At 37.4% G+C, this 17,890-nt stretch overlaps 1 protein-coding gene across 10 annotated transcripts in view; it reads left to right on the top strand.

Moving 5' to 3' along the window:
- Window positions 1-17,890, top strand: part of LOC120498344 (activating transcription factor 7 interacting protein) — a 76,966-nt gene that overhangs the window by 189 nt on the left and 58,887 nt on the right. For 7 of the 10 annotated variants that reach the window (XM_039700936.1, XM_039700935.1, XM_039700934.1 and 4 more), the window contains exon 2: window positions 1,445-1,549. The gene's annotated coding sequence lies outside the window, so the exon portion shown is untranslated. Of the gene's footprint in view, window positions 1-63; window positions 201-1,444; window positions 1,550-15,451; window positions 15,800-17,890 lie in introns of those variants that run through there. The other 3 variants (XM_039700930.1, XM_039700931.1, XM_039700928.1) reach the window with 2 other exon arrangements.

Here is a 17,890-nt window from a genome sequence, read left to right as displayed (position 1 = left end):
CGGCTGTGCTCGCTGCTCCGCGCGGCGGCGGCTGCAGCGGCTGCAACAACAGTGCGCATGCGCCGGGAAGCTGCAGCTCCGGTCGCGCGCATGCATGGGAGCACGTGACCCGGCTCCAGTGCAGCGGCGGTGGCGCGCGTGCGCGTCCCCGTTGCTTTCGCGCGGCGGCGGCGGCGGTGGCGGCGGCGGCGCGGGCACAGGTGGGTCTGGCGGGGGCGTGCACCGGGAGCAGCGGGCACCCGCCCGGGCGCGACCCGCCTCATGCGGCCTGGGCGAGGCGAGGCGAGGTGACGGCGCGTGTTTGGGTGGGACAGGGGCGCGTCCCGCGCCTCGAGAGCGTGTCCTCGCTCCTGACGGAAATGGGGCGGCGTGGCCTGGGTGCTGCTGGGCGCCGCCGGGAAGGGCCGCAGCGGCACGACGGGCGTGGGACGTCGCAGCGCATGGACTGTGGAAGCAACGGCGAGAAACTGTTGGTGGTGTTCCTACGCTGGCAGGAACCAGGGCACAATTTTTGTACTTTGTGGATATGTTTGTTCATTGGAAACCAGAGGGCCGAGTTATGCTTCCTTGTGTGATGCCAGCAGTAAACAAAGCCCAAGTGGCGCCGCGAGGTGTCATGGTCGCCCACATCAGGCAACATGGCAAAAGAGTTTAAGCCATGTGCTAAGTTAAACAAGGCACATTCGAACTTCTCTTCCTTAAGCTTAAGTATTTTAAATATTAAATACTTTAAATAAATATTTTCACAGTTAAATGCTTTTTTCTTTAATTCTGAGGCCTGGTGTCGCTCTGCCCATGAGTAATTTGTTACTCTAGCAAATCCATCTTTTTGGATTTCTCAGTCGTTGGCAGATGTTCAGTCGAAATGCTGATAGTAGGATATTTTGTTGCTTAACAGTAATCTTGAAATCATTCTAAGTAGTGTCACATGACTGCAGTCCTTGCTGTAGATAGACTTACCGGAAAAGTTGGATGGAAATGTTGATGGAAAAGTACCTGCTTAAAATAAAGGGGTGAACAGCTCTGCTATTTTAGGAAGCAGTGAGCTTAAAAATGCAGGCTTCAGTCACACAAAAAATGTCACTTAGGCATCTGGACGTTTACTATGTTAACCAGCAGAAGGAAGCGCGTGTTAATAGGTATATTGGTTTACTATCCCAAACTATACAAGGAAATGCAGCATTATTATGAATGCATTTATTAGAACTGCAAAATCAGAATATTTTACAAGCATGCTATTTGTCTCTTTTTTGCAAGTTAAAATATATGTTTGCGCTCGTTATTGTTCATGATACGTTCATACTTTCAAAAGCATAAGAGTGAGGAATGCTTTTAATGTCTGCTTAAATGTGGGATTAATAAATTAAATATGAAATCTGTACACAACCATCAACTATCAATGTAAAAAATAAATGGTGTTCTAATTAGGTGCTGGTTTTTGCAGTCCTACAGAAAGGTATGAAGGAGAGTGCTGCTGCAGATATTAAGAATTTCTTGGAGGAGAAGAAACCAAGCACAAAAACCACTGCTGTTTGATACGTGATCTTGGGTAGGTAATTTTTCAGTTTCAGATCTGTGAAATGGGGCTGATGGTTTTGTCAGGCCATTTGTAAAATAATTTTGCAGTTATTACTGCATGAGGATTTATGCAATTCATGAATTGTCGTAACTGCATCATCTATTTATTTTTAATATATGGCAGTTATTATTTAATATGCTCCAGAAGCGCCAAATTAAGTTTCTTTGTGTATATAATCTAGAGAGCATTATATTAATAATTTTGGATTCTTGTTCCATTTTTGGTTTAGAGAACTTAGGACATTGTTTGGAGTAAATGGTGTTTTTATCAGCTGCAACCTTTCTACCAACTGCAGCAGTGCTGAGCTGGTGCTTTCTGTGATAATATGGAACAGCGTTGTATTTTGCTGTATGAAATAATTTAGCAAGAGTGTTTTGGATGTTGTGTAGGCTTGAAACTAATCACAGCAGCATTTATTTGTAAAATGATGCAACAATAATTATATGTATCAATTTAAATAGTTATTTTGATGCTTTTTTTTTGCGAGATCATTTATCTTCTACCCCATTTGAAGTCTATTTTCAAGAGATGCTGATTCTACTAGCTGTGCACATCTTTTTTTGCCATGTTTCCTGTACCTTTATAAGCTGTAGCTTGTATTATTGTGGTTGTTTCACAAAGTTAAAATATCAACATTAACTAGAGTGTGTGAATTTCTTTATAAAAGCTCCTTAAGTAATGCTTCCCTTGGGGACATAAAACACATAAGCATATGCTTTCCTACCATCATGGAAGGTGATTTTGCCAGCCAAGAAAGAGCATAAGCAACTTAATAAAAGTTGCTAGCTAATAACTTAGCTTTAAGTACTGATTTTGCAGAATTCAATGCAAACGGAAGTGTTTTACACGTTCAATGAATTCTAAAATACTGATTGGTTGTTACTAACTCAATTTTTCTTTTCCATGTATTTGCATGTGATTCCCGATACAAACTAGAAATATTTTCACCATTAAAAGGAGCTGACTAAGCCAAATACTGCATTTTGTTTTCAAAATACGGGAATAAAATCTCATTTCTCGCGATCTAGATGTTCTAATGAGGTAACTATTTATCAGATTTATCTCAATTGTCAGAAACTATACATCTGGCAAAATTGTGAAGTTTATTCATGTAATGTAAGCACTTTAAACCAGTATGTTGTTCTTACCTGACAGTTTGCATTTAATGATTTTCTTTTTTCCTATTTGCTCTATTCTTGAATGCTTTTTTGTATTACGTCATTACATAATGACTTTATTTTGAGAATTACGGCAATTACACATGTTCATGACCATTTTCATAAGGGTTAATAAATGAAGAAAATAAGTTAAAAGTTACAAAACTGATATGATATATGAATATGGGGGGTTGGGATTTTTTTTCTCCTCCCTGATGTGTTTTTATTTAATACTGCTCTTACATGCAATGAAATCTAATGTTATTTTTGAGAAACATCTCTCATTGGTCTCCTTCGTTTTCTCTAGTACGTGACCTTACTCTGAGAAAGTGAACTATTCAGACAATATAAGTGGGAGTTCATAAACTGGTCAAGATAAATGCTGCTTTCATGATCTATATTTGTAGTCCTGGTGTTTCTGTTCTACTCACTGCACTGTGTGTACTGCATGAAAAAATTCTCCTAGTTCCACTGTACTGTAAGAAGCTGTTTGTCAAGCAGCAGTGACTTCCCCAAATACAGGATGGAGAGCAAGATAGGGCTGTTGTGTGTGGCAGATTTTTTTGTTGGTGTGTTTTGTTTGGTTTTTTTTTTTTTTGGGGTTTGGTAGTTTTTTGGTTGGTGTTTTTGTTGTTGTTGTTGTTTTGTCCACTATTTACTTGCTTGGTGTAGTAAGGCACCAGTGACAACGTGAATAAAAAGTAACAAAACAATGTTTATAATCTGTAGGAAATGTGGATCCGCTAGTTCCATTGCTCTCTTCTTATCTTGTTTAGTATTGCTGGTGTATATTTTTTTAATTGACCGTATATTTAACAGCAAGTCTGCCCTTCCCTTTCCATGCCTTCCCATCTTTCAGGGTTTTTTCTGAAAGTAAAGACTCCCATGCAGGTGTAACTGAGAGCATGGTACTAACTATATGGTATTAAATAACTGCTTGATATTCAGTTGTACATCAGTTTGCATCCCATCATAGCGGAAGAATTCATAAGTTTGTCTAAGTAGATGTGTGCTGTATAAATAGCTTTTAGGTTTCTCTGGGAAAGCTTTTGTTTGGAAAACGAAAGTATACTATGCTTTTTGTTATATTTTGAGCTGTGGTTGTTACAAATAATTAAAAACTGTACATAGGAACTACTTACTAGCTCTTATTTCTTCCATGAACAAGCATCAAATCGTTTGAGAACTTAGGAAATTAGATGACTGGGTGTAATGTACTTTAAAATGTATTTAAAAAAATATTTAGCTCAAGTAATAGAAGTACTTTGCTATGGGTAACATGAATTTTTGTAATACATGAAAAATGTTTTCCGCTTCTAGATGTGGTTTCTGAAAATGCTTTTAACTTCCGTAGTCAATGCACAGATTTTATTAATTATATGGCTGTGGATATGGGAGACAGAAGAACTACACAGGTTATTTTAACAACTGTCATTTTGTGCTGTCTCAAGCATTATCTTTCATTTCACAGCAGTGTAAAGAATGTTATGGTAAAAAAAAAAACCCAACAAATAGTTTTCCAAACAAAAGCACATCCCTCTTGTCTCCCACCCCCCACAAAAGAAAAACCCTAGCCAAACAATCCAAAAGCTGCCATGTTGCTTCTACCTTTGCTTCCAACATATTGCAGTTTCCATAAGGTCATTTTTAAAAGAAGTTGAATTCAAATTTTTTTTGTTTTTTTCAGAAATGTATTTAAACACATTAATATAAATGCTTGCCAACTTCAGTCAATGCACTGAAAATTTCCCTCTTTGGTCCTACCACCAAGCAGCTTGGAATAATGAAGTGTGCTTAAATGTTGTGCAGACTTTTGGTTTTTCTTAACTTCAGTACTCCATGTCAGACTCCAGTCTCATGATTATGAGCTCTTTTCTTTCCCCCAGAAGTTTAGGTAGTGTTTATTTCTGAAGTCCTAATGAGAGCCAAGATGTTTCTTGAAGTCAGTCTACTGGCATGTGAACATGGGAGTAAAAAAGGGTTTCAGTGGATAGTGTTTAGAGACTTAAGTTGAAATGTGTACAAATAGTAGTTTCTCCTGAATTTTGTCAAGGTGTAAGAACTGTTTTGCTTACTTAATGTTGATGAACATATAAAACTCCACTCAACAAAACAAAAAAGATCAATAATGGAAAAGGGTAGAAGAGAAAAGTGGATAGGATGTAGTTTAGACACAAGGATTTGTGGATGACATGTAGCTAACTGGTTTCTAAGCATCAAATTTGAGCAAAAAAAAGTATTCATGCCTTGGCTGTTCTCTCCTGCCCTTATTATATTTAAATGCATAAAACCTTGTATGAAAGGGCAGAAATTGCTGTCTGGCCTTGATTCTTCAGGGAAGGAGCCCTGGTATTATGAACTGTGCCTCTATGTAATAATATTTAAGAGACGTGGGAAGGTGATGTTACTTACACAGGGCAATACCTAGAGAAACAACAGGATGCCATTCTCTTGTGGTTCTTGTTTGATGTTCATGAGAAACTGGGAAAATGGAAGCCCTGTTTTAATTTATGGCTATGGTAGTTGAACTTACTGAGATGATATTGGAGTGTTTTGGCATGTTATCAAAAGAGGGCAGGATTAAAGGTTGTTTGCAGTTCTTATCGTAACATGTTTGTTTTGTTCTCTAGTGTTAAAAAAATGCTTTATTTTCTTGAGATTTTGACTAAAGAATCTGTATAAATGCCATGCTAGGTAGCAATGAAAAAAACTGTAGTCTCGTGCTAGTACAGAATTACACGTTAGTGGAGGTTGAGTCTAACATTTCCTGGGCCAAAGCAGTTTCAGAGAACTTAATCCATTCGTAAGTCTGTGTTTATTTAAACTTCAGGTTTTATTTTAAAATTAGTTTGATTAATAACTTTTAGCACACTTATTAACATGCTTTTGTGTGCTAATGGAGGTATATTGAACTGGACATTTAAGTTAACGCATATTATTTCTTACTATTCAGTAAGATTTTTGGCATCCATGTGTCTGTGTTAATGTATTAGTGCCTCTGCATGTTGCTGAAGCTTTCTGACAAGGCAAGACATTTGTAGCAACAAGACTGTGACATGGATTTTGTTTTCTCTGGCTCAGGGAAAGTGTTCTGTGAAATTTTTTTGCAAACTTGTTGTTTTGCCTGTTCAAACCTATTTAAGTCATTGTCATCCGTATGTCAAGCTCCAAGATGCCACGTTACATAAAACACAGTGACAAATGCAACTTTTGGATTCTGGGTTAGAACGTCCCTGTGGTTTTTGTGATATTCTTGGAATTTTAAGACTTGGAGTCAGAATTCACCTTTTGATGTACAAATTTTGTAGATACACTAAACAGAATTCTGTTTAAAACATTGCTACTGGGGAAATCAAAGTATATGTATATTTGTTATACAAATGAAATATTTAAGTTTTAATTTTGAAATTTTACAAGTTATTGTAAATTTTCACCAACTAGTGTGGTATATATGGTGTTCAGAGTAAGCAACATGGGGTATATAATCAAGATAATATAAAATTTTTCTTTTGAATTGGCTGTAGATTTGATTTTTACTTTAGTACAAGGTGTTGGTGAAAAAAGCTTCATTGTAATGGATAGTTTTAAATTATCTGTAATTAATTTGTTCTCTGATGTTCATGAGTTTGTTTTTTAAGAAATATGTTTTTTGAACTTCAAGTGTATTTTAATCTAGTTTTCTAAATCTGTACGGTAGTACTATCAGAGACAATCAGTGGAGCTCTCTCCTGTGTAGCATGTGCCCTTCCTTGTACAGCAGGTCATGGTAATACAAGGACAAAAGGAAAAGCCAGATGGTGTATTTCACCATTTTTTAAGTTAGAGATACTGACTGTAGTGCTGATGAGTGCATCAGACAACTACTGCTAGCATGATTAATCAATCCAGAAATAACTAGCTACAGCTGGCAACAGACATGCACAGTTAGATGAGTCTAGACCATTTCATAATTTGAGTGGTTGGAGGGCATGTTCTGCTTTTTAGAGAGAAGTGACTTACTATATTGCACTAATTTTGGATTGCAAAGAGTATTTTTTGTTAGAAGGCTAGATATAATTCAACACTAATTTTCTTTAGAATTGCCCCATGGACTCTTGCAAGTATTTTGTTTTGAAATAGATAAATTTGGATTATGTAGAAAGAAGTGAGGCAGATATAGAGGAGCACACTCCAGAACTGATCCAGCATTGCCTCTATGAGAGTACGTGATTGGTTATTATCATTAATAACTAATATTACTATTTTTATTACAATAAACAGACAATAGAGCGAAACCTGTATTAATTTAATTTTGTGTTAAACTTGTGTCTTTGGTTAACAACTCCCTTCTCCCTACCATAGGTTCTCAAATCAAGTCTTCAGGAACTGCTCTGTTACAAGATTCCATCAAAATTCCTTAAGTGATTCCAGATACAGTCCTTCTTTGAAAAACTTAGACAACAAGCTGCATTGAAGTCATAAAGAGTTAGATTTCTTCAAGGGATGAAGTTCTGGAATGTTCTTAGGATTTTGCTAGCTTTCTTGTAAAGTGAACATCTGTTTTTCCTCCCCAAGTAAAATTTATATTGGGCAACTAATATTAAAGACTATTTCAAAATAGATGGAGCAGTACAAAGCTGTAGATTAATCTCTTTAAGTGGGCTGTTTTGGTTTGTTTTGCTTTTTTTTTAGAAGCATTGAAGTGAGCCTGCTCTTGAAAAGTATTCCTTACTGTTTGTCAGCTCTGCGCGTGATCCGGCTCTGGATCCGTGACTGTTAATATGTGACATGAATTCAAGAATTCTGAACTGCCTTGCACTTGTGAGAGATTGTGACTGTTAATATGTGACATGAATTCAAGAATTCTGAACTGCCTTGCAGTTGTGAGATCTGAAGCATGTTACACAAACCTGGATCACAAGCCTAGCAGGGCTGCCTCTTGCTCCTTTTTGGTTTGGTTTGATTTTCTCTTTACCAGTGGTGCTAGGAAGCTGCAGTGCTGTAGCTGTGCATTAACCACTTCCTGCCTGTCAAAGAAACCACTCCTCTGCTCACACGTACCCACCCCTTCCACCTCTGCAGTTTGTTGCAGTGTGGTAAAGACAGAGGTGCTTGGCTGTGTAAATGTTTTACCTCTTGCTGAGTTGTCTCTGATTTGGCTTGAGTGAATGCTGCAGCCATTTTAGTCTTATTTTCAGTACAGCTGAGACAGAGCAGTTTCAGAATGGCTGAAAAAGTGCTTTTCAGTGTAGCACTTCAGCTTGACTGTGTGCAAATGAACAGAACTGTTATCATCACGTGCTCTAGACCTTAGAGGTGAGCACCAGCTCTACTCTGCTGAGAAGCAATTTAAAACCTTGGTTAGGCATAGTTAAAACTAATTCTAAGCTATGTAAAATAAGTTGCAATGCTGTTGTCTTTTTTTTTTTTTTTTTGTCAACTGTAGTGGGTTTCGGTTTTTGGTTGACTTTTTGTTTGTTTGTGGTTTAGTTTTTGGAGTTCAGTTTTCATTAGGTTTTTTTGGTTTGTGCTTTGTTTTCTCTTTGCTTTTACACTGAATGAATTCACAGACCTCTATCTTGTCTCAGTTACAGAACAGATTAGATGAGATAGGACAGGTCAAATATCGTATTTGTCTTGCTACTAAAATTACTTTGTTTTGGCTTAATTTCTTAGCAGACCAGAAGAGGTCTTTTGTCCCTTTGTCAAATGCTTTCCTCATACTTTAAGTGAAAAATTAAATAAACTCTTTACAAACTTTATTAAATTTTTGTAACCAAGCAATTACATTGGATTATCGTGTTTCCAATGTGCAACTTCTCCAATGGTAGATAATTACAATGCCTATATAAATACATTAGAAAAACAACAATTACATAAATGTTAACTGTTTTGCAGCTAGCACTTATTTGCTACTCAAGAATAATACTACAAATTTTCTGGGATTCCTACAAATCAGAAGATGGAAGTTTTGCGGTCTATTGTTACTTCTTTTGCACAACTTCATTGAAATCTGAGTTTCGAAGTGTTAATGATTTCACATGGCCTCATGTATTCTGCTGTGTGGTACCGGTTGGTGATCTTGCTGTCATCCTTAAAACTCATTAGTAAGTACTGTTTGTGTCCTGGGAGATGAAAGTAGAAGAAAAGTAATGCTCAGCTTTTTCACTGGGGAGTTGGACAGCAGAAGAGAAGAAAGAAGGCATTTTTGTTCATGACTGTCTATATAGTCTTCTTGTTCTGTGTCTTGTGTCTTGTTCAGCTCTTCATGGGTTCTGAACCTAAACTGCGCAGAAATTAAACCAAGACTAAGTAAACAGGAAGCTTCTGGAAGTTCTCCAGAAATACCAGGAGTAGCAGATGAGCTGGATAACTCACCAGTGGGTAGCTCATAGTATTTCCTGGCTGTAGTTGAACTTGGTGCTAGGACTGTGAAAGCTAGTCTAAATGCCAACACGTTGAGTCCTTTTTCGGAATTTCCGCTTTCACTATAACCTATAACAAAGCACTTGGTGGTTAAATTAGTATTAAATATCTCTTCTCATACATTATCTTGCACAGTTAATGACAACACAGTGTTTATAAAGACACTGAATATTTTGTGCAGACATCGCATGTTAGATTCTCAGGAGACGTTTCTCCATGTTTATTTTATTTGATAAAAAGAAATAAAGTCAGTAAAATGCAGAGTTTTTAAGGTGAGATGGATTGATGACTTCAATTAACAGTAAATTTCTATGTAATTGGTTGTAGTTTTTTTCTGCTTTAGGATACGAGATAAGAGTAATGCAAATATGTGGTCAGAAGTGGTGATGAAAACCAGATAGTTTTATTATTTTAGTTGTTAGTGGAACGTTGTTTAGTGAATTTGATTTACACCAGATTTTAGTTCATAGTGGCTTTTTTTGACTGGGTAAGATAGTTAAGATCCTAGGAACATCTGGGTCCTTTAAAATGTCTGAAAATTCAAACCACGAATTCCAATTAAACACATCTTGATAAAATCTGAAGTTCTGCCATACGTTTACCTCATCTAATTATGTAGATTAATAATGTAGTGCAACAATAATCTTTCTGGTTTTCTGCAAGATACTGAGTTATCCTTACCCTAGTCTTGGAAATTATTACTGACATTTATGTGTTTAGTCAGTTATTGTTCATTAGTTCCAGATGTTAGTAACATACATTGTTCATGGGAATCTGAAACATTTCATTCTTTGAGATCACCAAACTCCTACTTTATAATCTCTGAAGGGGACTAAGTTTTATGTCTAAAACGTACTTTACCATACACATCCTATTGTGGTTTGTTGGTTTTCTGGGAGTTGGGTTTTTGATTGGTAGGGGTTTTTCAAAGAAAACAGCAGGCATATAAATATTGCCCAGTGCTCTTTGTTTTGTTGATTTCATATTTCTCTGTTAAACTCTGCTTTAATGGAAGTGTGAAAAGTAGAATATTTTGGACAATTGCAATAAGGAGTGGTTTTTCATAGTTATTTCATTTGAATAAGATACTGTATTTTCTAGACCATGTCTTTAAAAGAAGTCCTTGTCTTCTATAAAAAAATTCTTTTAGTGACTTTTTGTCGCCCATGTTTTTTTATTTTTTTATTTTGAGCTGAGTGAGCTTACTCCCATTTTGCAGAAAAGGCATGGAGTGGTTGCCAGAGGTCAGAGAAAAGCTCTTGTCTCTGTGTTTCCCATTCCCTTTGGTTTTGGTTTCCTTTGCTTTTTAATGGGCCATTTTGAACACAGATCCATTTTTGGAAGTGCTGTACAAAATGACTGAGTGGCCCAACAGGGAGCCTGTAGTGTTTTGTTCTATGAGCTGCATGGGTACTGTGGATTAGTTTGGGGTTTTGCTGGTTGGTTTTCTTTTTTCTTTCCTGAAGTAGGTGTTGGAATATTAAAAGTATGGTAGGTTTTGCATATGGGATAGATTCCCATTTTCAGAAATCCAGGTGCATTGTAATGGTTTTTTATGGTAGTACTAGTAATTGAAAGCACAGTCTTTTTCTGTCTTGACTTCCATGGTGCTAATAGTTTGGGTCTTACTAGTCAAAAAAAATGAAAACCACCAATTTATGTACAGAGGAACAGGGTACTTGAGTGGATGCTGAAACACCCTCCTACTACCACCACTTTTATTAAATACGTAAATTAGATGTCCATGCTTTGAATTAGAAATAGATGAGTGTAATGAAGCAGTGACTTTAACTGAATTGATTGCTCTGCAGTTTTAATGCAAGATGCGATGTCAGACTGCGGTCAGTATTCTTGTGTCTGTGTATACTAGAAAAATTAGCTTTGTACTGCTGATAGGTAAACTTGAAGGACAGACTATCAGGAGTTAAACAAATTTCTAATAGGGTAGTAGTCTCAAATCTACCTAATTGTCCAAGAGAAATACCATTTCCAAAAGAAAAAACAGTAGTTCACTCTGAAAAAGTATGTAGATTCCTTTTTTTCCCCCCTTGCAAATGCTGTACTTTAAAAGAATAATTTTCTTGTAATGACTCTATTTTTTCATTTATACACTAACTTATTTGGATTGTTTTTCATTACTAAATCATAGTTGCTTGAAACCATTCTAACATGATTTGATTATTTTTATGTCCCTCTTAAAGTTTTGAATTCTCTCAATTTGCATAGCTGCATCATCTATTTTGATAGAAATTTCAGGAGCAAACAGTTTCAGGCAGGATTTGAAATGGACTGGAACAGACTGTTGAATGAATGCAATACTATTTAATATATGGATATCACTTTAAAACAGCTGACTTGTTTGGTTCTTTAGGTGGAAGTAAATGGTTACCAAGTTCTTAGAACTGTTTGGAATCTTAATCATGTTATGACGGTTATTAAACAGTTGAATTGGACCTTTATTTTTTAGCTGTAAAATTTAGTAGGTTTTTTTTAAGCGTGTACTGTCTTTGAAGGAATTATGAGTAAGCTGAATTTTTTGCTATCTTCCATCATCTTGCTTTTCAGATTGAGATCAGTCAGCTGTTTAGTAAATAACAAAATTCTGCATGTAAATTTAAATGAGAAAAATGTGGGAGTTTTGAAGTTGATGAAAATACTCATACTGAGGACTCCACATTTCTAGAAGAAAGGGGGTGCTACATATTAGACTGTTAGAGCCTGGAACTTAGCCGGTTTAGACATTCATCACCCCTTTTCTACAACAGAAAAGCAGATAGAATTATTTTCAGTCCTCCCTCCCCCATTTCCTGCCCTTCCTGTTCTTTCTGCTGATACAGGCTTCTGCTGTAAAATATCTTCAAATAAACCACAGCAGCTAAGATAATGATTTGATAGACGGTTTTCCGCTTCAGAAATGAGCACAATTTTCTGTGTCTTTGAAACACAATTGTGAGAATATTTTGGGAATTATTAAAGTCTTAGTTGACTCTTAAATAAGTAGTAATTTGATCTGTTTTGTTTTGGAGAAGAAAAGTCAGGGAAAATAATGTTTTGGACTGGTGTCAGCACGCTCAGGGCCTTTCATTTTCATTTGCTCTGTGGTGGGTGTTTCTTATTTGTTTAAGATTTGTTGTTGTTTTGGTTTGGTTTGGTTTTTTTAGGTCAAGGCGCTAGTGATAGATTTCATCATGGTTGGATTTATGGGGTTTTTTTCCTTTTATTTTAGACAAATTTTGCCAATGAAATGCTTCAATATTTAAAATTGTCTGGATTGGGGAAATAGTTTTGTATGACTTTTTTCCTCTAACTATTTTGAGAGAACTGAATTGATCTTTTCAGATATTGTCTTTGATTAGTACCTATTGAACCCATACACTTAATAGTTATTTTGAACACAGCTCGAATCACTACTTTTGACTGCAAAATTTGTTCTTTAAGGTCATTTCTGGTGGCATATGACTTTTTTCCTCTAACTATTTTGAGAGAACTGAATTGATCTTTTCAGTTGTCTTGGATTAGTACCTATTGAACCCATACAGTTAATAGTTATTTTGAACACAGCTAGAATCACTACTTTTGACTGCAACATTTGTTCTTTAAGGTCATTTCTGGTGGCGGAGTAGGAAGTCGTTTACCTGTTTGAGGAAGAGAACTGGCTCTGAGAATATAATAGCTTTTAGGTGTTTCTACCATCACGGGCAAAACGTGGAAAAAGCAGGCAGACATTTTGGCTTTTTCCGTAGTGGCAGTCACCGGAGAATTATGATTGAGTACATTACGATTTGTTGTCTCAACAACAAACAAACGACAAAACAAACCATGCTCCCCTCCCACTCCCCCCCCCTCCCCACTCCAGCCCGAGGCGGGGGGGGGAAAGCCCAAGCTGGAAAGAAAAAAAAAAAATCCCGCCCAAATCCAGTTCTCTGGAGGCTGCTGAAGGATCCCTGTACTTGATTTGGGGTCGGCTGCGAGCCCTGTGCGCGGCAGACAGAGGCTGCCGCCGGTCCGGGGCTCGGCCCCTCTGCCCTGCCGAACCGCGCTGCTGCATTTCTAACTCCCTAATCAGTGGCTCCTCCTCTCTGTGAAAACGTTTTGTGTTTGAAACTGAGCTTTGTCATAGCCAGTGGTGTGAGAGGGAGGAAGGCACAGCCAGGGGGTGCGGGTGACTCTGCCCGAACGTTCTGGAAGCGGGGTGGTGCTTCCCGCAGACTGCAGATGCAGCGCTCGCCCGCGGGGGCTGCCGGCAAGTTCAGGCATGGACTTGCCAGAGCGGACTGGAGCCTGGAACAGAAAATGCTCCAAGGCTCTTATTTTTACAGCGTGTTTTACTGTGTTAAGAACAATACTGTTAATTCAGGTACTTGTGCATAATGCAGTAGAGCTGGGGGGAGGGTAGTAACACGGTTGTATTTGGGAAATCTAAGATTTTTTTTTTTTAAGCAGCACTGGTGCCCTTTCTTTTTAAGCTCAGAAGCTGTTAATCCGATGATTCATTCTGCAAATGACAACAGAATCGCTGAAAGATGTATTTTGCATGCGCTTAGATGCGCTAGCATGCATAAATCAGTCTGAAAGTACTGCAAATCAAAAGATAGAGCTAAAATAAAAGGGATGTTAGTGATTGTCACTTTAAAGTGACAGGAATTCTGGAAAAATAATTAGCTTTCCCTTACAAATCACTCTGGTGTTTTGGATGCAAAAGTTGAGGATAAATTATAACAACAAGTTAGGAATACTTTGCATTGCTAAGTATTTTCAGATACAAAAATAGTATCTTGTTGACATTACAGATGAGCATATTATGTTATGCTCAAATAACCTGGAACCAGTGATAATGAACAAATTATGCTTGCAGCAGAAAATGGGACATACAATTTGACTGTATATAGCCTTGACACTGTTAAAAAGGAACAATGCAGGGAACAAGAGGAGGCCAGGGGTGTAAAGCAGGCCCTCTTGGTCCTGAGATGCTCTGCCATGTTCAGATTAATAAGCATCCCTGTCTCCTTTGCTTTGCTTTTTCACTAAATGGTGCCAGGCTGCAACTACAGCTGCCTATTGCTAAATGTGTAGCTAGCCAAACTTGTTTTTATTTAAGGTTTCACAAATTTATGTTTACAGCTAGTATAATAATGTACCTATTTGCATTGGCTCTTTCATACCCTAAGAGTTCTTGCAAGGCGGCAGGTGAGGAGGGATGATGTATTTGCAAATTAATCATCCTTTATACACATACTCATTCTTAAAGCCTGGCTTCTTTTTTCTTTTCCCCCTAAAAAGTACAGTGATTTTTGGAACAGACGTTTTTCAAATGTAACCTATTCATTTATTTAACTGGACTTTGACTGGAAGAAAAAAGGTAAGAATTTTAAAATTAGGTATTACAAGTCAAAGTAAGGCTGAAATCCCAGCTTCTGCCACTGTACCTTAGAGATACTTGAAAAAAATAATTATGCTTGAGAGATTTTTTTTCTTTCCCTCCTACACCTAACTAATTAAGAAAAAGTTAAATGTGAAATAGAGACAAAAAATTAAATGGCCAGACATGTTACTTGTCAGTATTAGGTTAAAAAAATTGTCTTACTTGGCACTAACATTTATTTCTTGATGGAAATCTGCAAAATACTGGAAATATTAGGTTAAGACAACCTGGTTGTTGAGCATAGTGTAATTTTTCTGCTGTTATTTCTCTTACTAGACAATAACTGTGAACAGTGCGTGTAACATCCTATTTGAAACAGACTGCAAGGTGAAATTTATTTTGCAGACACCATTGTCAATTTTCATTTATATGAACAATGAGAGCAGCACTTGACTTCTGACATGGATCTGGATTATTAGTAAGCAAATACCTAGAAAGGTATATTCTAGAACCCGTGGGGAGGGGCAAGGCTTTGCTCAGTAATATCCTGCTGCAATTTAATCTTGAAATCAGGCCCCTTTATGTAAATTTTTACTGGCGCCAGCTAGCTGTAACTGCAGTCTGGCTCCGTGTCGGCAGCAGCTAACATGTGTCATGGACTTCTTCACACAGGCTGCAGGAGCACTCTGGTTTCCAGACAGAAAAAGCAGCACTGATGAATATGAAAAGATGTACAAAGGAATCTAGGTGTAATTAGATTGCTAGTAAGTGAAAATTCTGAGGGAATTTCAGCTTTCTTGTTTTTTGGGTTTTTTTTCCCCAGTGTGCTGTCTTGCGCTGTGCTGTAATAAATCTTTGCCTGTTGGTACTACTGTGTGGTATGTGGGAGGTACTTCACTGCACATAGTTGCTGCAGCACTAATAGTTGGCAGCACAGAAGGCAGCACAAAGAGTACAACTGGAGGCACTTGCAGTTGCAACAGTTTCCTTAGAGGCTGTGGCATGCTCAGTGAGCTGCAGGGGCACTCTGACGCATTCAGCTACTATGTGGAGAAGTAGAAATTCCAGCACGCTTTAACGAACAGATGTAGGCTACTAGCTGAGAGGTGTAACAGCATAGCTCAGGCTGGCTGAAAACCAGTACTCATGCTGCTGTGTAAACAAAACAAGATCTTAGTATCAAGATGGCCGACCTGGAAGTCTACTTGTAGCTCATAATACTTAGGTAAATGAGCTGCATGTCAGTGGCTTACTCAGAGGAGAAAGCTCATTTTGCACGTGCCATCTTCTCACCAGGTAAGAGAATCAACTAATTTTCTAATTCATGTTTTAGAGGACTTGGAAGTTAATTTTTCATTTAGGTCCTACCCCCCCACTTTGGCACAATGCCAGGAATTAAATTTCAATGCAAGTGGCATTTTCTGATAAACCCAAAAGTCATTTGTTGTGGTTGTAATTATATTGGAGCTGCTGTGTTTAGGGGGAATGTTACCCAGACATTATTGTAGACTATTTACTTTAGTAAAACTAAGTAGTTAAAAAATATTCAAAATTTCAATGTGTAGTTTTTGTTGGTAATGTTGCTGCTTTTGTTTGATTCATACCTCTACTGTTTTGCTAGTGTGTTATTTTTGTCTCTATAGTGACACTGGTTGATGCACATGGAGGTTTAACAATAGTGAGAGCTTACCCTGGAGGGGGTGCAGAGTTGACAAAGTTGAATCCACCAATTGTGTTTGGCTTTGTGGTGTTATGAAGGATCTTTGTTATCCTGGTTGTAGCTTGAATTTTCTTGTTGAGATTGCAAAGCTGTTAAAGCAGTTAGATACTGAACTGTTGTCCATGTATTTTTTAGTATATATACCTTCTTAAATGCCTATATATACACCTTACTAAAAGCTGCAAGAGGGGAACTAGATCAGAATATGGTGTATTTATGATCTCTCCCCTTGAGAAGACAATAATTTTGCCTTAAAGCAGGAAATTTTAACATAATTGAAGTATTGCTAATTACATAATATGCTCTCTTGTGGTTATGCATGTAGCGCATGAAATGGCTGCATGGGGCAGATGTGCTAGTTCTGCACAAATACATTTGTGTTGTTTCTGTTTTACAAGTTGAAGTAATGACAGCATGGAAGACTGGGAGGGAGAGATGGTAGGAGAAAATTAGTTGAAATGGTCACTGACCTAGAGAAAAGAGATAATTGGAGATGCATAAACAAGCCAACAAAACATGGCCTCTTAAAGGCAGTCATCAGCTCAAGATAGGGATGTGGAACTGGAAGTAGGCCTGTTTTGGTTGAAGGAAAAATAAGATCAGTTGAAGAGAATTCAACTAGAGAGGTAGAAGGACAAAGTAAGCAAGTCAAATTATTACAGTTTAAAACAGCAGTGATAGATATTGAAAGCATGGGAGGCATTCTGAAATGGCCTGGGAATTAAGGTCGATAGAGTAAATATGCTAGGAAGGAGAACCATAACTTGTTGATACTGTGGAAGAAAATTTAACGGTAATAGAGAAAGGTAAACTTTTACATTCGTATGGCCGAGAAAAATGATGTATGCCTACAATGGTAGATGGCTGAGCTGCAGTTTGTAGATAGCTCACACACTTTGAAACCTTTGATAACTTTTTAGTGCTAACTGAAGGTTTGATGTGGACGGAATTTTGCTTGTCCGCTTACATGCGTGTCTGACCTACAAAAAGTACAAAAATGGGTGTGTGTGTGTGAGAGAGTACAAACACAGGTGTATGGTTACATACATTACACTAGAAACCTTTAACGCCTATAAAGTTTTCCATAAATGTCAAATTCCATTAGAACCAGTCTTGCTTTCCTTGCTGTATGAAGGAAGCAGTTTTAGCGCGCCTCCCTCTTTTCTGTGAAGTGTGAGTGTTAGTATGGTACAGGAGAAATGGCATTGAGTGGGGCATGAAAAATGTAGAAAACTGATTAAAATAAAATGTTCCTGAGAGGAAAACCTTGACTGGTAAAGCAAACAATAACAAATGTGATATTTCTTAAGAATTGAGAATTCTAACAGTAATGTAGGTGATAATAACAAAATCATAGTGAAAGAAAAATATATATATCACAGTAAATGTTTTGCATTGTTTTAGATGAAAGTGAGATAATATTATAAGGTCATGTAGACAACTTAACTTTTTGAAATGTTGATATTAAAGGTTACATGATAGATATTTCTTAGCAAAGGTTATAATGAGGTCTTTGTAATCTCCATCCAGGAGTTTTAAAAGAATTGGCTAGGAAATCTGAGATGTCCCTCCCAGTAACTCAGTATAAAGTTGGAATTGTGGAAGACCCTGAAGACTTTTGAAAAGGTCTGGAGAAAAAGAATGGAGGATTAACAGTGTGTCAGTAG

Source organism: Passer montanus, unplaced genomic scaffold (assembly GCF_014805655.1).
Source record: "Passer montanus isolate IOZ18808 unplaced genomic scaffold, ASM1480565v1 scaffold146, whole genome shotgun sequence".
In the NCBI taxonomy this organism is placed as follows: domain Eukaryota; kingdom Metazoa; phylum Chordata; class Aves; order Passeriformes; family Passeridae; genus Passer; species Passer montanus.
This window is presented reverse-complemented; position numbering and strand designations above follow the sequence as displayed.